General features: G+C 43.1%; 1 protein-coding gene and 1 long non-coding RNA gene across 6 annotated transcripts in view; one reads left to right on the plus strand and one right to left on the minus strand.

Moving 5' to 3' along the window:
• HS6ST2 (heparan sulfate 6-O-sulfotransferase 2) overlaps positions 1–25831 on the minus strand; it is a 283140-nt gene that overhangs the window by 51593 nt on the left and 205716 nt on the right. The window lies entirely within an intron of this gene.
• The window catches only part of LOC309652042, a 496156-nt gene continuing 492347 nt past the window's right edge, over positions 22023–25831 (plus strand). Inside the window, exon 1 of the long non-coding RNA XR_014258535.1 lies at positions 22023–24751. This is a non-coding gene — a long non-coding RNA (uncharacterized lncRNA). The remainder of the gene's footprint in view (positions 24752–25831) is intronic.

The raw sequence follows: 25831 nt of genomic DNA on the forward strand, positions 1-25831 counted from the left end.
GAGTGCCGTGACTGTATCAATGTCTGGCACCGGTGTGAGAGAAGGAAGTGGTGACACACATGTCCCATATTTTCCATGCCTAAGGAAGAACGGTCTGGGGAAACTGGATTCCAGTTACTGATGGTTGATCATCACGTGGATCACAAAGAGGTGAGCTTAGAAAGGACGGTCAAGCAAGCTTGCTTGGATGGTTGGCTAGTGCCGCGAATAACAACAAAAAATCTGTTGCATTTGTATGGCTTTTAGTGTTTTGCCAGTGTGTGTTCTTGTAAGTGGTAACAGAGATGAAACCCAAACTATTGTTAAGGGTTTACTTCAAGTCTCTCTGGGGAAATGGTAGCTACTCTTTGCTCCCTAGAAATGACCCTTGGCCCCTTAGAGCTCCCAGGATAAGGAAATGTGCTTTAAAAATATAGAGTCTACCAGGCATAGAAGCTCATCTATCTCCTTCCCAAAAGGTGCTTGAGTGCCCTCTACAACATATCAACCCACCAAGTGGTTGTCTTTTGAAGCCTTTTAAATCATGATTGCTTCCCCATGAAAGCCTGCTTTTCTCTTTTCTAAGAGGCTCACGTTGCTGAAGTATTTTTGCCCTTGTCCTGTTACTGAGCAAGGCAGCTCTTCAAATATTGATTTCCTTTAATTAGAGCTGATGAGGATTCTTCATTTCATTTCTCTGTCTTGCTAGGTTATGTCCTGAGTGGTTTTCTTTCTTGGTTCCAAACTTTTTCATTTTCTTCTACCCGAAGTGTCTAAAGTCGAGTCCGTGCCTCTTTAGGCATCCTCTTCCCATGATCTGTGATTTCTATTCATCATCAAGCAAAGAAAGTTCAGTTCACTAAGCTGTGCTTTCCTTTAGCTTCCTCCCCTAGGTTCCCTTTGCTTAACTGTGGGCAATGACTGAGGGTTTTTAGACAAGAGAAAATGCTCATCTTTATTGCTGTGAAGCCCATTGTGGCTACGATCTCTCAGAAACAACCTCAGGCGTTCAAAGCATTTACTCAGGAATCTCGAGTTCTAATCCTGGCTGCCAGGGAGGCATGTGACTTCCTTCTGTCTTAGGATTCTCCTCTCTAAAGCAGAGGGCACTCAGCTGAACAGGTAAACCATTCACCCAGAAGCGCACAATTACTGTGTAATTGCAGAGCTCTTGGAAAAGGCAGCTGGGACACTCGCATTACCTTGGCCTCTCCCCTTCCATTAACTTTTCGCTCTAACAACTCACCACAGGGGCATCGGGGACTGGAGCAATAGTTTATCGATTATTGTTGCCCTTTTGCTCTCTTCACCTCTTGGCACATGCTGTTTCTGCCCAGGGAAGGCGGTCACATCCCTGAATGCCTCACTGGCATCAGGAAAGAAGATGATCAGTTCCTAAATTATATTATTTTCTCATTTCGGCTGGCTATTCACTTAAGTCTTTACCAAGAGCTTGGATGTTGGCTACAGACTATCAGAGGCCACTGGAACTGTGTCTCAACACTATTGCATTCACATCTAGCCCTGGGCTCCTCCATCAGATAGGGGATTGAGAAGCAAAAACACCAAAAAAAAATCATAGTTCTGGTATTGGATGGTTTAGGGTGATTGAGACCTGAAATATGATGGGAACCTGGACCAGAATAGTTGTTCTGGGGGTGCAAAGAAGGAAACCACGCACGGCATAGCAAAAGGAAATGACTGAACTTGAGAGCTGACTCCATCTGGAGAATGAGAGTAAAGTCTACATGAGGCTGCTGAGAAGGTCTGGAAGCTGAATGGCTGGGAAAACAGAGGTGCCAGTGAAAGAGCCAGTTTCGTTGGGAGGGGCATCTGGGCCAGAGGGGAAGACGATGGATTTGGCCGGGAGCATATCGAGTTGGGGTGTTGATGAACAGTGTCCAGCAGGCAATTAGAGAGATGGCACCGCAGCGCAAGAAGAAAGAGACAGGGTCAGATGTACAGTCATCGCTCCCAAGTGGGAGTCAAAGCTGTGAGATAAGCCGCGAGGCCTGATGGGACAGCAATCCACTGTGATTAACGAGCGGATGTTTGGGGCGGGGGACAGCCTGTACCGGAACCCGCTTTCTTCCACCCCAGTTTGTGATGATTTGCAAGTGGGTTCCAAAGTCTTATAACGCAGGGGCTCAAGGAAAAGAGCCTGAGCCAGTTCACTCACTCGTATAGGGTTCAATGCTAAAGTTAACGAGGGAAAGTACAGGCCTCAAGCCTTTTTTGGTCCATAGGCTGCTATGGGGCTGTGCCCACAGGCTGCTTCTCCCCATCCTCTTAGCCCAGCCAGATTGCTTACAGGTCACAAGGCGAGCTGGACACCAAGGGGAGAGGTGGGCGGCAATCACTGTCAACCCATTTCCCAGCGACACCTCGCAAAGTACATCCCAGGCTGCTGTCACCTCAGTGTAAGGAGGGCAGCCTGGCAGAGGGGCAAAACTGAGCTTTAGACTTGGGCTTCACTTGCAGCTCACGTCCCTTCCTCTTTGCTCCCTTTTCCCAAGGACTAACCACATATCAGAGACTATACCTTCCATTGATTGTGCTAAAATCCACTCCTATTTTTTGGCATGATTCCCTTCCCTTTTCTTGTTCTCAGCCTTTGCACTGTGCCTCACGAACTGGCACCCTCAGTCGCCCTCTCTTAGCATTCCTAATGGTACAAGGATGACACAACTAGTAACATCACGGTTGGGGGGTGGGCAGCCTGCCTGGGAGCAAATCAAGGGCTTTGCCCTTGAAGAGCCAAAGTACCCCAGGCTTCCTGAGTTGAGCTGAGTTCAGGAGGGCAATGTTTAAGGACCTGTGGCCATTACCTTTCCCAAATTGAGGCAAGCTTTGGCCTCAAGCTCTCGATCTGCAAACGACCCACTGAATCACCTAACTTCTCTGGGTCTCAGTTTCCTCTTCTGCGAGTCCGACTTCTTAAGGCCACATCAAAGTTTTGAAAATTATAAAACGTTAAATAATATATTCACTCAAAAACGTTTACTGTGTGTTTTCTGTGTGCCCTTCATCCTGTTGGGCCCTGGGGATATACTGATGAGTGGGACAAGGTTCCTGCCCTCAGGCGGCCCAAAGGCTAGTGCAGGAGGCGAGCACGTTGACGGATACAAAACAACACCTTGTACCAAATGGGACAAAGCAAGTGTGAAAAGATACTAGGGAAATAAACCAGACGGCAACCACCTAGGCTTAGGGGAATCAGGGAAGGCAAAGGTAAAGCTGAATTACTATGATGAAATTTATGATTTTTGATTTGTGTTAAAAATCATAAATCAGAAAATAAAACCTGGGTTATGAGAATTTTCACAAAATAGAACGAATTATGCCTATCCTTAGTTTGAAACACTTATCTGCCAACAGTGGCTCATAGACTTAGACATGAGAATAACCTGGAGAACTTGCAAAACCCAGATAGCTGGGTCCTACCCCCAGTCTCTGATTCAGCAGCTCTAGGAAGCGGGCCTGAGAATTTACACTTCTACCAAGCTCCCAGGTGGTACTGATGTTGCTGGCCTACGGAGCACACTTTGAGAGCCGCTGCCTCATCGCTTCTCCGCCTTTCTGCTAAGATCAAGTGGGGAGAACCACTGCCTCACAAGAAGCATGAGACAGCCACACTTCGTGGCCACTGAGGGATCACAATCTGCCGTATCCATTGCCCCTGTTTTCCAGGCAACACAATTAGAATCTTCTGGATGAAATATCCCCCCTGTACTGCTACTGAGTCAGGAAAAGGCAGACGCCAAGGGCTGCCAACATCCATCTCTGGAGAAGCTCCTCTTTCCTGAGGAAGTGGCAATTACTGCAAACACCACAGAGTGGAGCTCAGAGCAGGTGAGACAAAAATTGGATCCGACAGCATTAATTGAGCTTGAAGTTCTATTTACTGAAAATGATCTGGCGTAATTAAAAATTCACAACTGGAGTCTAGTTGGTGAACATTATGCATTAAGGAGTCCCCAGAGGAAGCCAGAAAAGTCTCAGTGAACTTTTAGGAAAAGCCAAAGAGGCCAATTGCTGTGGCAGGAATTAGCACACAGAAAAAAGAAAAGTCTGTTCATTTCCTTGGAAGTGCGATTCTGACTTTATACTTCAGAATGACATGAACCAAGGGCGTTGCTGGGGGCGGGGGCAGGAACTGATCATTTATTCATTTCCTTTTCTCTGGTGAATAATTACTTTGTTTTTACTTTCTACTAACTATGTTCTTATGGGATCTTCAAGAATGTCCACTCTGCCTGCACATTATATTATTTAGTTCTTTGAGGACAAGGGTAAATTGTGTTCCTATCTGTTCGTAAAGTTTCTTATGACATCTGTCAGATAGGAGGTTTTCAATATCTGTTGACTGCTAAGCATCCTGATAAATGTAGCTTCTGACATACGTTTGTTGAATTGAACAGACTAACACATATTAGGTTAGAGGTCTGGTAACAGAGTCATGTGCCTTTGGGTTTTTGTTCAAATGACATATCAGACCACACAGTAGGCCTACAAAGGTGATAGCCTATCACAGTGCCATTACTGAGCTCCAACGCCCACTGATATGAAACTCAAGTAGGATAAAACCAGTGGGAATCAGCAACTTTGGAGAGTGGCATTGCCAAACGAACTGAAGGCAACTCTAAAGTTGTAGAAAGAGCATGGGCGCTGGCATCAGGCAGACCTGGGGTCATACCCTGTCTTTGTAATAGCTGGATGATCTTGGACAGGTTGGGTGATGGAGGCCGGGTTGGTCCTGCCTAACCAAGGCCTCTGATCTTAACACTGGGGCTTCAGGGCACCAATTCTCTAGCTACATGTTAGTGTCCAAAGCCAGGAGCATTCAAATACATTCTTGTGGCTGAACTCCACATCTTAAGTGCTTTCTAAGGGGGTGAATGTATTCAAGATTTAAAAGTGCAGCTGGGGGCTTCCCTGGTGGTGCAGTGGTTAAGAATCCACCTGCCAATGCAGGGGACATGGGTTCGAGCCCTGGTCCGGGAAGATCCCACATGCCGCGGAGCAACGAAGCCCGTGCGCCACAACTACTGAGCCTGCGCTCTACAGCCTGCGAGCCACAACTACTGAGCCCACATGCCACAACTACTGAAGCCTGCGCGCCTAAAGCCCATGCCCCGCAACAAGAGAAGCCACTGCAATGAGAAGCCTGCGCACCATAATGAAGAGTAGCCCCCACTCGCTGCAACTAGAGAAATCCCGCGTGCAGCAATGAAGACCCAACACAGTCAAAAATAAAATAAAATAATAATAAATAAATAAAAATAAAAGTGCAGCTGGCTCCTTAGAAATAAAATAGAAGGGCCATGTCAACAAGGTGTTGAAAATGCTTTCTGTGTATTTAGGAAAGAAAAGTTCTCTCAACTCTGCTCCAGTATGTCTCTTAACAGCACTGTGCCTCTAAACCAAAGGTTTTTACATGTTTCTCTTCATTTATATTGAGAGGGACAGTTAAGGTGCAAAAATATTTCCATTTTCAAAGTGCTCAAGCATCGCTCATTCAGGGATCACACATTTGTTTGACTGCATGTTGTTTCTAAGTAGGGGCTCCTTTGCAAATGTTATCCATTCTATGATGTGTATAGGCAACTTCTAATTTTCTTTTCCAAGTGAAACCCAATAATCAGCTTCTTTCTGTTGTGTTCCAATTTGGAAATCTGAGCATTCTTCTACTGTGTATGTTCATGGGAGATTAAAATACTGAAAATTCACGGAAACAAATCCTGTTCTCCATCACCCATTAATCACTGTTAAATGCTAGGCCTTGTGTAATTTATAACAATATACTTCTTTCCACGAATATGAGTTTTTAATAACAGTCTAGTCTAACACAGAGCACTTAGCCAAGCCAAAGATTAAGGCTCTTTATTGAATATACCCCACCTCAGGCAATGGAAAGACTCAGAAACATGGAGCTAGAAGGCTCCTTAGAGACAAGAAAGTAGGGTTCAGAGAGGAGAATGGATGGATCCAAGGGAGGTATCCAAGCATGGACATTGAGTTAATGATAGAACTTGGCTGGCACCTAGCAAACCGGGCCAGAGCCCCTACAGAATACAGAACAAGGCAGGAAGGCTTGGGACCAAAGATGAGGTAACAAGAATGAACTGTGGCTCCATTTGCCAACATAAGTAGTACAAGAAGGGGGGGAAGACTTTGGGAGGGCGGAGAGTATGTGGAAGGAGACGAGAGGTTCAGTTTTGGGTTATGTTGAGCTTTCTGTGCCTGTGGGACACAAATTGACAATTGGATATGTGGACGCGAAGCAGCTACAGATACCTCAGCTGAAGAATGGTCTCCAGAGACTTGGGAGTCTTCAGCATATTGGTGGCAGTTGAAAATCTTAGAGTAGAAGAGATTATACAGGGAGAGTGTGTAGAATGAGAAAAGAAGAGCCTGGGAGGAAGATTAAGGACAAGATAGAATGGAGAACGCGGGCTCATGCAAGCCAAAGGAGGAACTGGATCTGGGAGCATGAATGTTGCGATCAGAAGAGATTCATTTGCTGATTGTAAGACAGTTTTGTGTCGTGGGGTTCCAACTGCTCCATGTTGCTTTCTCCTAGCTCACTTTTCTGATTAGCTGTGGTATTTCATCAGTCATGCTGTCCCTTATAATGCCAGGAGTATTTGATAGAGAATGAGCCTTCTTGATCACACGCAACCTGTTCTCATCAATTCCGGGAAAAGATGATCTGAAGTATGCGGAAGGAAGCATCTTGTGCCAAACAAATCCATAATTATAGGCTTTAGACATATTTTTTTCAGTCTGGCCTTATTTATTGAAACATAGGTCAATAAAACAAGAAACTGTTTTAGTGCCTAAACTAGATGAAGCAACTGTACTAAAGTTTATGCAAATATGATTATAATCTCCCAAAGAAAGAACTAGTCTTCTTTTCATTATTGTTCCTGTTGTTTGCTTCCTCTATTATGTACAAAATCAGAAAGGGGCCTTACTGCTCCCCACCTTGGTTTTGAAACTTCAAGAAAATCTTGGCTCTGGAATAATCAGAATTCAAGTCAGCCACATGCCAAGACCCAATTGTTTTGCACTTGGGCAGGCCTGGGCTTCCTGAGAGTCCTGCTATCATCTCTGTCACCTCTTTGTAAGATAGGTTCTGTGCTTTGAAATAACGGCCCTCTAGTTCTCCCCAGCTACTAAACAATCAACTTCCTATCAACAAGTTCTTTAAACCTGTACAAACTGGGTGTCCATACATTTCTCTATAGCAAACACGGAAATCACAATGCAAGATCTCCCTGTCTGGGAGCACTTCTTGGCTTAGGGAAAAAGGAGAAGTGGAGAGGTAGAAAACTACAGTCATAAAAACATGAAAGGCACAAATGAAGCTTATTATTGCAAAAGTCTAAATGAAGTAAACAACAAAGTCCTCATGAAAAATGTCCTCCTTACTGACTGGGAGCAGATCCTACTATCAGAAGATCCTCCCCTCTTCCTTAACTCCCTCAGCCTTTGTGAGGAAATGACTGTCTTCACTCTGTTATTGACGCTGTCTATGAAGGAACGCCATGAATGTTAAACCATAGTAAGCCACTTCCAGATCCCTCTCAATGGGGGATAGATGGGCCAGAACACCCCAGCGACGGGTTGTAAAGAATGACTCCCGGGACTTCCTTGGTGGCACAGTGGTTAAGAATCCGCCTGCCAATGAAGGGGACACAGGTTCGAGCCCTGGTCTGGGAAGATCCCACATGCCACGGAGTAACAAAGTGCGTGCGCCACAACTACTGAGCCTGTGCTCTAGAGCCCGTGAGCCACAGCTACTGAGCCCACGTGCCACAACTACTGAAGCCCACGCACGCTAGAGCCCGTGCTCCGCAACACGAGAAGCCACTGCAATGAGAAGCCGGCCCACCGCATCAAAGAGTAGCCCCCGCTCGCCGCGACTAGAGAAAGACCACTCGCAGCAACGAAGACCTAATGCAGCCAAAAAATAAATAAATAAATTTATTTTAAAAAAAAGAAGATAGGCAGATAACTTAAGCTCTGAAGGGCTGGAACCTTCACTGGGGTTCAAGAATGGCAGTTAATCATCATGCCCTGGAAGGGGTGGGGGGACCCTGGAAGTAGCACAAAAGATCCAACCAGGAAAAGCAGAGTTGACACTTAAAGGAAAACAAGATGGTATTTATCTCAGGGAAACCCAGAATTGGGAGGAAAGGCACCCAGATAGATGCATAAAGTGGGTATAATGGCTTAGGGGCAAAAGAAATGTGCTTCTTAAAGCTGTTCAATGCTTCTCCTGGGATTCTCAGAATTATGGATTTTGTGACCCCTGTCTACTCAGTGCTAATTGTGTTTTCCTTTTGTTTTTTCAGTGTGATTTATTAAGGTTACCTTTGATATTCTCAGCTTATCTGGGGCTTATGGGAGGACTGTTCAGCATTAAAGTTCCAGAAACTCAAGAGGGAGCTGAAACCCCAGAGGGAAAGTGTGACCCTCTTGCTCTCAAAAAGGTTTGCTGTTTGTTTCTTTGAATTTCCTTCAGGAGCTCTTGCTCTACTCATTTCTTGTAGGCCTGGGTAGGACTGTTGTTTAAATTAAGGGGACATGGCCTTTACCACCTGCTTGCCAGAATGTCAAAACTCAGCCAGACCTTGTCAAGGCACATTGTCCGACTGCCCATGGGTCTAGAGAAAGGTTATCCATGGCCCATGCAAGACCATGAACTCCAGGGAGTCAACAGCTTGCAGGCCCGGGTCCCGACCCATCTAATTTTGGTTTCTGGGCACGGTACAGAATCTTTGTTTTCCTAGACAGCATCTCTTCTGGAACAGACTGTGCCCTTCAACAAATAAGCAGATGGAGCAGAGTCAATTTTTAATTCTGTCAAGTGATGGCCACAAACTGAAAGTCAAGTAGAGCACCAACAGCAGCAATCCTAGCATCCGTAACTGCCACAGGTCAGTGATCCCCATGCTGGAAGGTTCTGGCTTAAGTGGAAATTTCCTTCTTGGCAGTTTTATACAACTGGCTCCAGAGATAAGAAAAAAACAGGGAGGTGAACGCTGCTCTATGCACTCTCTTCCCACTTTTTCTGATATTTGGAGGCATCTAGAAATTACGATGAAAGATTTATCAATATATAGGGGAAAAGCATCAAATCTAGTGTGGAAATAGGGGCTGTGACTAATGGAAACAGTTTATTCCAAGGAGCACAAGGTCAGGCTAGGTCACAGCAATAACTTTTTGTAATTTATAACCTACCACTATCCCAAATTAAAGGTAGCTTATCCTAAGGTACACCTATAATACGCCCCTGGGAAAAAACAAGATCAATAAACATAGTTTTAAAAGGGAGAGAGACTCGTTCTCAAAATCTTAGGCAGCAGGATTACTGAAATTGATGGCTAGAGTTAGCTCTGAGTTTCCTAGCAACGAAGGCCATAAGGGAAACAAGTTGGATAACAGTGTTTTCAACTTGCAATAAAAAGGAAGGGCATCGTTTTGTCAGGAGAGTCAAACTTATTCCTGGTGCTGAGTCTAAGAAGCACAGATTTTTCTGGAAATACAGAAGCATTCTCCATAGGACAGTATCTTATATAGACTTTTTAAAAAGTCAAGTTGAGCTACTATATATAAAATAGGTAACTAATAGGGACCTCCTGTATAGCACAGGGAACTCTACTCAGTACTCTGTAATGACCCATATGGGAAAAGAATCTAAAAAAGAATGGATACATGTATACGTATAACTGATTCACTCTGCTGTACAGCAGAAACTAACACAACATTTTATATCAACTATACTCCAATAAAAATATTTTTAAAGAGTGAAGTTGAGTGCAGTATAATTTCCAGACTATAAAATTCATCCGTGTTTAGCAGCTGAGAATATCATGTTAGAAGGTAAGCCAGTGGCAGCAACCTGCAGGCAGCTAAGCTAATGTGGTGTAGGTGCAGCCTTCCTGGTGATCTAAGTGGCTACTGGGGGAGAGGGTGGAAAACCTAGAGGCATGCATTTGAACATGGGCCCTAGACCAATGGTTCCCCAAACCACCCGCTCATTGGACTGCAGAAAGGATAGATCCCACTGAGTCGTCTTATGTCAGTGGGCTTGGGGTTTTCCATGGCTTTCTTCTCCCAGTTTCCCTTGGACTTCTTTCTAATTCTTTGTTCGGGACCCCTGGGGCACTGCTCTCCTGTCAAACTCTTTTATCATTATCTCCTCCTTCTACTGGCAATTCTCCTTCTATGCCTCCTATCAGCTCCTCAAGGCAGGGCACTGGCTCATCACCTGAATTGCAGATCTAGTGATCTGATGCTCTTTGCAGGCTCGGAGACCACTTTTTTCTTATTTGCTCATAGCTTACCGAGGAAGAGAGTAAGGAAATAGATACCTTTCCCCAAGGCATACTCCCGTTTAATCAAAGAAGACACAAAAAGGCACCAGGCCAAACAAAAAGGCTCCCTCTTTCAAGACCTTAACAAATTAAAACCCACATTAATTAATTCTTTGGCCTTTTAATTGTTCCTGGATTAAATATACTGGGGTGATTTTTCATTCCAGCCCAGGTTTTCACAAGCTCAGTAATTCACTTAGGGAATTCTGACATCACATATTTGGCCCTGCTAGTCAATGAAGTTAAAAAGAGTAACTCGTTAGGAAGTAAGAGGTATTAATTAGACTTTTGTAAATTTACACTCATGAAAGATGCTAGCTCCACCCAGATTGCTGGAAGGAAAACCAGGCTCAGAGTTACTTGGCAAATAAGGAGTCAAGGTAGGCGGCGTGACAAAGTCTTGAAACAGATCTTTAGCAAGACTACCAGGGCCTATATTATACCCAGTGAATGCTGGTCCTCTTAAAGTTGTCACCTGAAGAGGCTGTATACAGATTCCAAGGATGCTGCCGGCATTCACAACGTTTCTAGAGCTCTTCTCCAGGAACTATCTTCACAGACATTTATGAAATACATGAGAAATATCATTCATGACTGTGTGGTCACACCTTACTTTTGGCCCTAACCACAGAACCCAGCTTGATCATCCAGTTAGTACATCATAATTACCTTCTGATGACATTTGACTGATTCCAAAAACCTAATGCGCACTCAAAGGACAAAGATGTCTCCTTCAGTGGGCAGAGTCAAGAGAACATGCTACAGCTGTCGAACGTAGTAACCAATGCAGCTACATGGAAAGCTTGATTATACTGAAGAAATCGGCACCCTTTCCCATCCATTAACCCTGCTATGTTTGTTAAAAACAAATCTGTTCCATTCTTTTATTCACAGTTGTGCTTTGGCTTCATTCTCCTTTTGATTAGAAATAAATCCTAATATCACTAGTCCTGGATAAGTTTTTGAGAGTTTTCTTAGTGCGTAAAGATGAAAGACCCAGGTACCAAGCTGAAATGCCCCCCTTTTTTTAGCTCCTCCCAACATGTGATCTTTCACTGACTTCTCTAATGGAAATAGTTCTGCTGATGCGTAAGGAAATAGATTCATACGTCAGTGCCTTCAAAGGTCCATTAAACATAACGTTATTTAAAAGCACATTAACTATCCTAACCAGTGTCAGACAACACCAGGGAAGTGCAGGAGTTTGAAGACTAATGCAGAGTTTCAGGATGCTGAATGAGAATTTAAATCACAACTCTCACTAATTAAAACTTTGGCCCTTTGATTGCTCCTGGATTAAGTTCACTGGGGTAATTTTTCATCCCTGCCTGGGTTGACACAAACCCAGTAATTCACTCTGGCATTCTGACGTCACTTGCATGGCTCTGGAGTCAAGAAAAGTATCTCATTAGGGAGGGAGAGGTATTAATTAGACTTTTGTAAATAGTGACCGTGAGGGATGCTAGCTCCTGATTTCACCCAGATTGTTGAGAAGAGCACCACGTGGACAGATGGAAAATTGGGGTCCTTGTTCTAAGCCATCACATGAGTCCCTCAATTGATTGGTATGCCTCGGTTCACACAGATGAAACATGGGGTAAAACAAGGCAATCTCGCTACCTGACTTCACAGACTAATGATGGTGATAAACGGGAAGTGTCAGATGACAACAATTTAATTATTTTATAATTAATATGTGGTGATGATTCTGATTTTATACTCGTTATAGCAGTCAAGGCCTTACTGTACAAGTTCACAGCTGTCCTCTACTATTGTTTCAACAACAACCCACTTACCACCTGCTACAGGCAAAGCTCGAGTGATCCAAAAATACTATGTGCTCTCGACTCTCAAAGAAATTACTGAGTTGTAATATTAAATTCTAGGACACTCAAATGAGCCCTCTTCCTTGCCCCCTGCAGCTCGGTCATGGTACATTTAGGAGCAATAAAAGAATAATTAGTTCATAATAGTCTGGTTTTGTGCATCCTTTATACACTAATAGAAGTCCTCTCCTGTGCCCACTATAGTCAGGCTTTTCCCTTCTCTGCCAGTCTTGGACTTCTTTGCCCAGCTGCCTGGACGCCCTCTATCTACGTGTCAGCTCTCCTTGTGGGTCATCTGGAATAGAAGCTGAGGACAGGTCCCTTGGGGATCTCAGCAGTAGGGGAGGGGAGGAGGGATTTGGATGAACCCTCCAACTTATTACTCTCTCCACGGAAGAAGCAGGATGATGAAAAGGAGAGCCAGGGAGCCAGGGCTCATTTGGATGGATAAGTTCTGCTGTGTTTGTTAAAGCAAGCCCCATTACCTCATAGTGCTGCTTGGCTTAATGAAGGCCCTTGCTGAATTAACAATCGTACCTAGAGGCAATATGAGCATTCTGGGCCCATGAAGGGCACCCTTTGTTGGGGGAGGCGGAGAATCAATGGCGTGTGATGGCTGAGGGATCAATACTTCTCTGAATGAATTTCATCGTAAGTGACACCCCTTTGCGATAAGGAAGGGTCGACTGGAAATTGTTCAAGGTTATCAACTAAACAACAGTATCTAGAGTATTCAGGTGAAACATTTGAAATGTAAACCGGTGATCATACAAGAAACCACAACGAAATTGGTTGTAACCTGCCCAGACAGAGGGCACCTATAATTCGACATTTCCGAGAATCCTCATACAAATCTTCAGTCGAGTAACCAGACCCATCAGTGGATAGCTTTGTTTTGATTACAGAGAAGTCTTCTGAAATACAAATTCAAGCTGCTTCTGATGACTTTAGCAGAGTATAAAAGCCAGGGGATGGGGCTGGGGGGGAAAACCTTTCTCCTAGACTTCACAAGAGCCAAAAAACAAGAGAGCTCTAGAAACCCATGAAAAATGGCAAGATCTCCAAAATAAAATGTAATTGGAAATGTAAGGTCATAATTGTATGAAACTATTGATTCTATTGATTCTATTAGAAACATAAGAAACTAATGGGAAAATTACAAAGTACAGTACTCAGAATAATCTAGTTCAAAGAGGCAGTGATGGAAATGTGAAGCTGAAAGGCCATTGACCCTCTCAGCTAGGAGAATAATCTCAACTAGGCACAGAATCCATCCTTTTCTCTTAGCTCTAAGCTGCAGCTAATACAGGTGCTTGGAAAAGAGGCAGAAAGCAGAAAACTGCCTTAACTGTATGGGCTTAAATGACAGCTAATCAATGCAAAATATGTCTTTAAACTGCATAAGAAATGATTCATAGGTTGAATGTCCCAAGGTGTAAAATGCGCCTTCCTGACCTTCCAGGGCCGATCCTCAGCTCCTTCGTTTATCTCCTGAGCCTCTGTCCCAAGCCAGGATCAACCCTCCCTCATCCTTAGTGACGAGATCCAGGAAGAAGCTTTAGATGAGTATTTAAATTCCTGCTTGAATCCCATTATTCACAAGCGCCCTTGGAAAGCCCAGCTTTGTATGGCATTTTGGTGGGAGATGCCACAGCAAATAGACGAGTAATTAGCCAGAAATCAGTACAAACAAACAACTGCCTGTCCCAACAACCTAAAAACTGTTGCTATTAGAGGTATTAGAATCTACACCTCTTTTTTAAGTCAAAGTGCTGACTTAACCATTCAGGCTTAAGCTACAGTTAATCAATACCAAATGTGTCCTCAAATGGCCTACAGACCCCAGATTGCTCGCTGGTGGTTATATGAAGCAGGTCATTACAAAGGGCAAATGATAAAATTTCCTCGTAATCTCATTTGGGATTATTAGGAAACTTAATATTACGTTTTAGAAAATTTAAACATCTCACGTACCTCTACAGAATACAATTTATAGTTAGACGGTCAGCACAAGATTCCATTTTTCTAATTTGATTCTAAAAGTATGGTGGTTAATAGTGTAAGTCACTGAATTAAGTTCTATTGAACCAGAGTGTCCCAGGGTCTAAACTCCCCTCTGGTTAAGAGCTGGGGCTCAGAGAAAGTTATTTAACTCTTTCAGATCAGGAAGCTACTTCTATTTAAAGCAGGAGTTGACAAACGTTTTCTGTAAAGGACCAGATAGTAAATATTTTTGGATTTGCAAACTTTGGTGCTGCAATGAAAACGCAGACACAGGCAACACGTAAACAAATATGTGGCTACATTCCAACAAAACTTTCTTTACAGACGTTGAAATGTGAATTTCATATCATTGTGAAGTGTCACAAAATATTTTTCTTAATTTTTTAAAAAACCATTTGAAATAAAAACCATACTGGGCTTCCCTGGTGGCGCAGTGGTTGAGAATCCACCTGCCAATGCAGGGGACACGGGTTCGAGCCCTGGTCTGGGAAGATCCCACATGCCGCGGAGCAACTAGGCCCGTGAGCCACAACTACTGAGCCTGCGCGTCTGGAGCCTGTGCTCCGCAACAAGAGAGGCCGCGATAGTGAGAGGCCCGCGCACCGTGATGAAGAGTGGCCCCCGCTTGCCACAACTAGAGAAAGCCCTCGCACAGAAACGAAGACCCCAAAACAGCCCTAAATAAATAAATAAATAAATAAATAAATGTAAAATGTCAAACTATACAAAAAAAAAACCATACTTAGCTAACAGGCCATGCAAAAAGAAAACAAAACAAAAACAAAAAAACCCTGCAATGAACTGGACTGGCTTGGAGGCTGTAATTTGCTGACCTCTGATATAAAACCCACATCAGCAACTTCCCTAGGACATTAAAAGAGTCTTCAGTTTCCCAAGGTACTAACTTCTAAGTGGAAAGCTCTGAGAGATTCAGGTGCTTTATGTTCAAATAGCAGCAGTTTACCTCAGTGAATGTATGAGTTTGGAAAAAAAGAGACATAATTTTTGTAAGTTCCAATCTCATACAGAGCTTTCTCCTCACCTCTTCCCTTCTCCCTTTCTCAGCCTCTTGCCTTCACCTTCTTTCTTTCTTCTATTTTTTTTTCAGTAACCACAGTTCCTTTTCACCGTGTTTTTAGAACTCAAGAGCAGTATCTGGAAATCCATTATCAGTATTTATTCCTGACCTAGGATCTTCCACTGACGTGTCTCCCAGAACTGCCCACTGGATCTTAAGTCCATTCCAGTTCTGTGGTAGTGTTACTCACACACAGAACGTTTTGATGTTTTTATTCACAAATCCTTTTAGAAATGACAGGAACAGGGACTCCCCTGGTGGCGCAGTGGTTAAGAATCTGCCTGCCAGTGCAGGGGACACGGGTTCAAGCCCTGGTCCGGGAAGATCCCACATGCCGTGGAGCAACTAAGCCCGTGCGCCACAACTACTGAGCCTGTGCTCTAGAGCCCGCAAGCCACAACTACTGAGCCTGTGTGTCACAACTACTGAAGCCTGTGCGCCTAGAGTCCGTGCTCCACAACAAGAGGAGCCACCGCAATGAGAAGCCCGCGCACTGCAACAAAGAGTAGCCCCTGCTCACCGCAACTAGAGAAAGCCCGTGCGCAGCAACGAAGACCCAACGCAGCCAAAAATAAATAATAAATAAATAAGTAAATAAATAAATGACAGGAACATAAAGTAAAACCTTCCTCAGTCCCTTTTTAAAAAAAAAAAAAAAAAAGCATTCAAACTCCACTTCAGAAAAGAGATCCCATGTACAACACACTATCATTTAAAACGCCACCGGTAAAGCCATCAACAACACTGGCACTTGCAGTCAAGATGCTATGGTGAACAGCACTGTACACACTGTAAAGTGCTACATGCAAGTGTTAGCGGTAGTTGGTGGTATTATTATGTCAAGTGTCAAGGATGCAAACGTGTCAACATGAATTTTTGTGAAAGAGCCAGAGTTATTACTGGGCTACTGGAATTGTCCCCAAGGAGCAGAGGAAGGCCTGCTCGCATCTAATAAAGTGAAACACCTGGGTTATAGACCCGATTCTAGCTCTATTTCTCCTGAAGACTAGCCGAGGACAAAGGGTAAATCACCTCACTTCCATGAGCCTTCCTCCTCATTTTGTAAAACGGAAGGGTTTGGAAAGACCCTGAAAGACCCTTCCACATTACGATTTCTAAGCATTTTAAGTCAGAAATGATGACAAAGGACGAAAGTGAAGCTTGCTACCTCAATGTCAGAAAAATGATCCAACAAATACACACTTCTAGCTGCTCCTGTCTGGCTGTTGCTGGGCATGATGGGAACAGAGGAGGCGCTTTTCTTGCACAGTCAGTTGCCTCATTTGCCATGATTGTCTTGTTGCTGCCACTCTTTCCAAAACAAAATTTAGATCCGACTTATAATTTATGACTCTTTATTACACGTCTGGAAGGTTAAGCGCAGTGAGGTCCCAGACAAGAAAAGGTCAATAAGCCCTAAGGTTGTTTCATGGGAATACATATCTCGATGGGCTGTAGTATTTGAATGCCTTTGGCCTAGAATAAAACCCTTCAGGATAAAAACTACTTCCAACAAATCACTCAAACAGCAACAGTCTCTGAGGGATTTTTCTCTTTAACTCTTCTTCATCTCGAACTCTAGGCAGTGTCTCCTCAGTTCCGTTAAAAGTAAACCCCTTCCCCTTCACCAGGCGCATTTTAATAAGTTGCGCATTTTGAACAGTTCCACGCTCCCCGGGCGTCTTAGTCTGACAAGGTACAGCAGGAGCGCTCCACATGTGAGGGGTAAAGGGGCACTGTGGCTGGCAGGCATGGCTCTCTGACTTGTGCACGGCTCCAAAGCACTGGCTAAAACCCATGGGGGTATAAACAACAGAAGCATCTGTTTCCAGGTTTGTTCCTTGGGCTGGCGGGGGGGGGGGAGCAGGGAAAGCAGGTTGTTTATAGAACAATTTATGGTTACAATTTCAATGGCTGATTACTTGATTTCTTAATCCAACTCCTAATCACAGATCAAACACGGGTTCCAATAATGAAGTAATTTTAGGCATGATTACAAACAGTCTCCTACTGAAGGCTTTTGCCTTGGAACAAGGAGCTCTCACCCCATGCTCAGCGTAACACAGATCAGAGACAAGTGATGGGATTGCAGCATCGACCCACCCCATTCTACCCTCCGGACTCTTGAGCTATTATTATCTTTGGACAAAATGGCTATTTCGCCCCTCCCTTGCTGGATCGCTTCAGAGGGCGCCCTACTGCCTACCAATCCAGGTCTGCATCTCAGCCTGGCTTCCAAGACCCTCCATGATGAAACCCAGCCTCACACATCTTCTACTAAAGGCCACACCACTGTCCTTTCCAGATCCTCTACGCTTGTGTTTGCTTCTGGGCCTTTACAAAGCTGCTTCCTCTGCCTCGACCGCCCTGCTCCATCTCATCCTCCCAGCAAACTCCTGCTTCTCTTTAAAAACCTACAGTGGTTGCCTTTTCCTTGGTGTATTCTTCTCCACAGCCCTGGGCAACATCAATCTCTTCCTCTTGGCTCCATTTTGTTCAAATCTGATTATATCGCATTGAATCGTAAGATTTCTCTACACTTTTTATGTCCAGCTTTTGTGGACTGTAGGCTTTTCTGAGGATACGTGGGCTGTGTTTCATCTTGGCATTTCCCCACCTCCTTTACATACAGGCCGAATGGCCCTCAGCAAATGTTTTCTGAAGGAGTCTGGATGGCATATAAGTGTTTAGTATGCCTTTGATTTATAGCAGAGGGAGTCAGAGAAAAATCCTCTTGTGCAGGACTATGAAATGACCTCAAAGGATGGTAGAGTGACTACCTATTCTGGGCCATACTTGCGATACTGTCCTTCTTCCCGTATAGGTGAATGTCTCACATGATAAGCATGGCAGACACCAGGGCAGCCCCTAGAGGCTGACCCTAGGAATAGGTTACAAATCACAATCACTTTCAGGAACTAGAGGGTTTGAAGTCTGTAACTTGGACATTTGCAGGCTGACCTGGCTTCAGGGCAATGACAGAAATGAGAGCAGTGTCTTGCCAAGACTTACAGCCATCGCCTTAGAGGTTCCTGTAAGCCCACGCTGCAGAAGTGACCTTCACTTACTCCGCAGACAGCAAAGAAGGATGGCATTCACTGTTGGTGTCAACAGGCTCTAGGAATAAAGGGTTTCAGGGAAGGCCAAGGTTCTCTAACTGGTGTTTAGGGAAGGAGCTCAGAGGGCAGAGCCTGAAAGGAGCAGCAGTGTATAAACAGAAAGGCCATGCTATGCTTGTACTTTGAACTTCAGCACCACTGGTAAATGAAGGAGGGGAGATAAAGAAGGCGAAGGCTAAACCCAATTAAAATCATTGGAGGAATCTACATTAAATGTATTTTTTTACCACCAGCTGAGTGTAAACTATATGAACACTGCTAAAAACATTAAGATTTTGCTTAACCCCAAGGATAGCTTTTGAATTTAAATAACTCTTCCAGTGTCTCTAAAAGAGGGATTTTAAAAGGAAAGTGAGCTAGTTAGTACACAAGCAGAGATTGTCTTACCTCCTTAAGAGACCGAAGATGATCTCAGCCTCTACCTGCCCATCCCCGTGTGCCCCGAAAACCTCTAAGTCACATGTTTAACACCACATCACGTGTCAGTACTCAGGGAATGGGTCCGCAATGAATGGACAGGTGTTATTTTACAACCATGTTCCTTGAAGAAAACTGACGCAGCCATCACAACATTCATTTAATGTGTTTTAATGTAATCGGTTGTTTAAAAATAAGACTCCTGCCTTCATTCCACAAACATTGACTGAAAACCTACTGGGTTTCAGGCACTAGGCCGGACACTGGAGACACGAGGATGAATGAGACAACAGCGCTGAACTCCACAGCACACAGTCTAGTAAGGGATGCAGATGGTTAGAAAATAACCCATCTCCTCTTCCACCATTTGACTGAGCTGCTCTCTTAAGAGATCATCAGTGATGGCCTGCTGGCCAAGTCTAGTGACCTCTTTTTAAGAATCAGCCTTCTTGGCAATCTTACTCCTGTGACATCTGAGGAAAGACCTGATTGAATTTAAACACCAAGCCCTGCAAATATCTAGAGGAAGAGCTTTCCAGGCAGAGACAGGAACAAGTGCAAAGGCCCTGAGGTAGCAGCAGGCCTGGTATGTTTAAAGTGAAGCAAGGAGACGGGTGTGATTAGAGAAGGATGGGCACAGGAAAGAGCAATAAAATATGAAGTCAGTGAGAAAACAGGGGCCAGGCTATGCAGGCCTTTGCAGGCCATGGGGAGGCCTCAGTCTTGTATTCTTTGTGAGATGAAGTGCCACTGCAGGATTTTGAACAAAGGAGTGACAAAACCTGAATTAACATTTTCAAAGGATCTTGATTTCAGCTTGACTGCCGCGGGGAGAACAGGCTGTAAGGGAGCAATGGTGGAAGCCAGGGAACCAGCCTTTGACAGTGACCCATGTAAGAAATGATGGTGGCTTGCTATGGAAAACAGTATGGATGTTCCTTAAAAACCTAAAAAGAGAGTTGATCTCACCATATGATCCAGCAATCCCACGCCTGGGCATATATCTGGAAAAGATGAAAACTCTAATTCGAAAAGATACAGGTACCCCAGTGTTCACAGCAGCACTATTTACAATAGCCAAGACATAGAAGCAACCTAAATGTCCACTGACAGAGGAATGGCTAAAGAAGATGTGATATATATATGTGTGTGTGTGTATGAATATTACTCAGCGATAAAAAAGAATGAAATATTGCCATTTGCAGCAACATGGGTGGACCTAGAGATTGTCATACTGAGTGAAGTAAGTCAGTCACAGAAAGACAAATATCATATGATATCACTTATATGTGTAATCTAAAAAAGTGATACAAATGAACTTATTTACAAAACAGAAATAGATTCACAGACACAGAAAACAAACTTATGGTTACCAAAGGGGAAAGGGGGTCAGGGAGGGATAAATTAGGAGTCTGGGATTGACAGATACACACTACTATATATAAAGTAGATAAATAGCAAGGACCTACTGTATAGCACAGGGAACTGTATTCAATATCTTGTAATAACCTATAATGGAAAAGAATCTGACAAAGAACAGATATATATGTATGTATGAATGTATGTATAACTGAATCACTTTGCTGTACACCTGAAACTAACACAACATTGTAAATCAATTATACTTCAGTATAAATAAATAAATAAATAAATAAAAAGAAATGGTGTCTTGGAAGAAGATGGTAGAGGAGATGGTGGTGAGGGAGGTCAGATTCCAGATATATTCTGAAGGCAGAGTAGGCAGAATTTGCTAATGGATTAGACGTGGCCTGGGAGAGAAAAAGACACATGAAAGATACTCTAAGGACTTGGGGGAGTAGAGGTGCCATTCACTGAGGTGGGAAAGATTGTTAGAGCAACAGGTTTTGGGGGAAAGTCAGGAGTTTGTTTTGGGGCAGGTGAAGTTTGAGATACCAATTAAGCTTCCAGTGGCAACTGGGGCTGAGAAGTTGGCTCTACGAGTCTGGAGACCAGGGGAGAGTTCAGGCCGGCGATGCACATGGAAGCCAAGCCTGTCCCCAGCCTTCCAGCGTCCTCTTCAAGCAGGCTCCACGTGCCTCGACTGACGTCCTCAGCCACGTAGTGTAAGAACAGCCTTGCCTGAAGCCAGCCTGGCCTCCTCACGCATCTTGCTCACCACCCTGGCCTTTGTTCTCAGGACTCGTTTGGCCTGATAAAGCGGGAGTTCTAGTGATGGCAAAAGCTGCTTAAGAAAGTACGATATTGATGGGTGCGATGTAGATCCTGTTTCCCTGACGAGCTATCTTTCATTGAAGAAACACATTTTTGATGAAGTTTCTTTTCTTCTAACACGTACAAGCATCAGAATATGAAGATCTGGATAACTTCAGAATGGAGTCTTAGATGCCAAAGAGAGACCAACATTCAATCAAATTCATCTGGAGGGGGACCTACCATCAGGCCATGCACCCTCAAGTTAAGCTCTTGGGCTATTATTTTAGGGGGAGTTGGTAAATTGTAAGCAAAGCAAGAAAATCACAGTGTTTTGTTTTTTGCAAAAACCAACGAAAGTGAAATCAACCACATACTACAACCTGTCTGGAGCCACATTTTTTGCTGCACTCAGTTTGTCTTCTAGGTACCTGGTTAGCTCCTTACTAAAGTCATTTGCTGGCTGCTGGGAGCTTGACAAGTGCTAACTATTCTCATCAGCTCCCCAACCCCGCAAACTAGATTCACAAAATTAAAAGTGGCAAAATTGGAAAGCCTGGAGAACACAATGTGTTCCAAATTATCCACAGAGATTTAGAAACACAGACAGGTATGCAGACAGAGTTGGGCATGAAAATGCATGGTAGCTTATTTGAGTTTCCTCATCCTCAAGTGGTACTAGCCCCTCCCTACACGCCCTCCCCCCATAGAAGGTTCTGTTGGGGGAGCTGAAGTAATGGTCATATGTACAAAGCCTGACATCTGAGTTCTCCTTCCATTTGGGCATGAGAGGTCATTTACGGATCCTCACATAGCTACTCTTCTGAGCCTGTAGAGGAAAGAAAGACGGCCATACCAGTCAGAAAACGACTCGACAGTGGCCCTCAGAAGGCTAGGCCAGTGCCAGGCAAAGGAAAGCTGCCAATTCCTCAGATCATCATGGCAGTCTCAAAAGTGAGCAGACGATTCTGTGGATCTGGCTGGTCTGCTTTGTAATTCAATGTCCATTGGCCCACCATAATATTGGCCTTATCCTATTTTTGTGAAGCTAGCAGACGCATGTTTGCAGTCAGTCTGTCTGTCTGTTTGCACACCTGTCTGTGTATATTTTCTACCTACCCACCTGCCTGGCCTTTTCATTTCCTTAGCACCCAAAAGTAGAACTAGAGAGTTGGTAAGTTCCATAGGGTCGCCTCCTGGCACAACCCCTCATTTTACAGATGGAGAAACCGAGGCCCAAAGAGAAGTGACTGAACCAAGGTCTCAGAGTGATTTTAACAGCAGAATTGGAATGTTAATCCTAAATTGGCTGATTTTCAATTCTTGGTCTTTTTGTCCATCTCTGACTCAGCCTCCTGCTGCTTTGTTCGTCTTCCTTTCTTTTTTAAAAAATTTTTTTAAAATTGAAGTATAATTGATTTACAACGCTGTGTTAATCACAGCAAAGTGATTCAGTTATTCACATATCCTGTGATAAACCATAATGGAAAAGAATATAAAAAAATTAAAAAATAAATTTTACAAAACGTCTTCCTTTCTTTATCTCTGCATTTCTGCTCCTCTCTCCGTCTTTGTCTCTGTCTCTGGTACACGCAAGCCTTGGGAAATTAATCTTGGTTTGGCACGTGCCTTACTTTTGCAACATTTTCTCACAAATGCTCACATCCCTATAACATAAATACTTCGTCAACCCCCATTAATTTACTGCATTGTCTCAGCTCCAAGCTTTGGTCATGTCTTGGTAATATCTCCTCTTGCTAAAAAGGCCAAACTAAGCACCTTTATTATTCCACAGATGTTGCTTTCACCTGTGGGATTATTATAACTCAGAAATATCTCAAGGCTAGTTACTTGAATTAATTTTTATGATACCTCTTCTACCCCCAAGTTGACCCTGACCTTAGAGTATTTAAAATATTGTGCATATTTCCCCATAGCAAATCGAGAATCCACTTTTAATTTGATCCATACTTTTCCAGTGTAACTTGTTGATAGTTAAAAAAAAAAAAGAAAGAATATTGCTTGCTTTTTCATCCCCAATTTAAAAAATAACACTATAATCTATTGCATATTATACACAAAACAGCTTTCAACTTGAAAAGTCACAAAAACAGAGAGAATACTCTCTAGAGGTTTCACAAATCCTGGAGAATGTGACTTGCCACTTTCTGTTTTCTTTGAATTTATATGAGAAAGGAAATGAGCATATTTCTTTGTGACGGATATGGTTTCCAGTTGTTGTCTGTTTTAGATTATAAGCTCCCAGAAGACAGGGCTGTCTTAATCCTCTGCTCAGTGGCTATTTAGTGTTTGATGTAAACAGGCAATGAATCTGCTTTTGCCTCAGCTGCAGTTGCTGCTAGAAATGGAGCTGGTGTTGCAAAAAGAAAAAAAAAAGAAAATCAAGGCTGGCTTCTCACAACAGGTCAGCTGAGGGTTACTCTGACCCAGTCTGATTCTGCATTCAAGGACAAACTCTAGAATATTCCTTATAAACTCCACTTATTTTGAAGCTAGATTTCACAATTCTACCTGCCTTTAAAAATTGGCAAATAGATTTTGTAAAATTGAAGTATAGTTGATTTACAATGTTGTGTTAGTTTCAGGTGTACAGCAAAATGATTCAGTTATACGTACATATATATCTATTTTTTTCAGATTCTTTTCCCTTATAGGTTATTACAAAAGTAGAGTTCCCTGTGCTATAGAGTAGGTCCTTGTTGGTTATCTATTTTATATATAGTAGTGTGTATATGTCAGTCCCAAACTCCAACATGTATGCAGGTGAATCATACCAAGGCTGCAAAGAGATTTATTTCAGGTAAAGAACATGAGCATACCTGCTCCATCACTTGCTCTCATAGAATAGTTCCCTCAGTCGCTTCTGACCCAATAGCCTCAACCTAGCGCAGACTCTTTAAGGTACTAACTGTGTACCTTTATATTAGCATGTGCCATATTCCGTCACACATTTATTCCTGTCTCCCCAATTCGACTGGGCGCACCATAAAGGCAGCATCTCTCTCTGATTCACCTTTGTGCCCTCAGTGCCTGGCACAGTGTCTGGCAGAGCAGTTGCTCAAGTACACACCCCCAGAGCAGATCAATGCTTTTCAAAGTGGTGGGGGCTAAAATGACACTAAAGATGCAATTAAATGGCAATCATTGGCTTCCTCCCATTTTACAAAACCATCTTTATTAGCCCCCTTTACTGAGGACACAATCAAGATTTCTAGAACACATGGAATCACTGAAGAGAAGTGGACACCACTTACGTTAGCCCAGGAAGGAGCACACAAAGGGTTTTCGGTTCTCCTATCATGGCTTCCTCCATCCGTTCATCTTAACATTGTTGCTTATAAACATTTTCTTTTTTCCTACACTCAAATTGATATATCTCATCAAAATGGTATATTAGCATTCTACAGATTTATTTGATACGAAATAGCATACGTGAAATTTCATTTTATTGGGGCTAATAAAATGAAAGGACTAAATTATAAGCTGTCATCACCAAATTTCATGCATTACAGCTGTATAACATAGTATGAAATATCTCAATATTTATTTTATATCCCACTCCCAGTCCTAGGATAATTTTTACCAACACAATAGTTAAAGTCATTTGCCAATGATGACAAGGATTAACCAGAATAAAAGAGAAGCAGGGAAATAGAGACAGTGCTATTGATAGCGAAATATGCCTAAATAATCATTGAAGGACAGTACCCATTGCTTGACTCCTTTCACTGCATTTAAAAACAAAGAAGTGTATAGCACTACTAAGCACAGAATGTATTTTTATTGGCACTCAAAAAATATTACATTAAGTACATATAACCCTCATTTGGGACCAAAACTATTATCCATCGATTTGATCTTCCATATGAGACCGGGCTCCATGTCATTTTTGATGTTTCCAAAAATCATGTCCACCCACAAAGGATAAAATTTGTCCCCACTGAGTTTATTCCAAAGACAACCCATTCCCTATCTAGCACTCTGCTTCTTTCTTTCATAACACCTATCACAATCTGGACATGCTTTATTGACTTGCTTACTTTGGATGGTCTGTATCCATCACCAGAATGTAAACTCCCTGAGAGCTTTACCTGTCTTATTCAATTGTCAAATCCCCAGCACTAAGAATAGTGCTGGCTTATGGGAGGTGCTCAATAAATATCTCTGTAATGATTGAACAAATTAATTACAAATAAATCTTCAACTACAATACTAGACAATCACCAAGCTGGAGGTCCCCTCCTGGCTCCCCCAAATCTACTGATGGCCATCACCTGTTTCCTTCAGTCTCAATATGACTGAGCGCCCACCACATCTGATTGCAGGCCATGAAAAGAAGTGAACAAGAGTGCCTATTGCCAAGAGGTGAAACACCTCTTCCATGAGAAGAGGAAATCAGAGTTCTTGTGCTTGAGATTGTTGTAGGACAGAAGGTTGAGAAAGAGGACCATCCCCTAGTGATTCTGCTTTCACTCTGCACTCAGATTACAAATGCAATGCTCTAGTACTCACGTTCATGTAGATTGAATTTAAAGTCGACCTCAAGAGTATTATTTTATTTATAAATATTTTACTAGCATTGTAAAATAGACACTGAAGGTGCTCATATAGAAAGGAATAAATGAGGCTTACGGAATTTTCCGGGTGGATGGCTTAACATGAGGTTTTACGATCACCGAGTATTAAACCACATGGCTCTTCAATGATATAACATTGTATGGTTTTCAGGGAATCTTCATTCAAAGCTCCTATCCTCTCATCCTATTTCATTTTCTCAAAGAACATACCAGCATTTATAACTAATTAATTTTTTGAGGTTCTCTTAGTTTA

The sequence above is a fragment of the Balaenoptera physalus genome, assembly GCF_965194825.1.
Source record: "Balaenoptera physalus genome assembly, chromosome: X".
NCBI classification, from domain to species: Eukaryota; Metazoa; Chordata; class Mammalia; order Artiodactyla; family Balaenopteridae; genus Balaenoptera; species Balaenoptera physalus.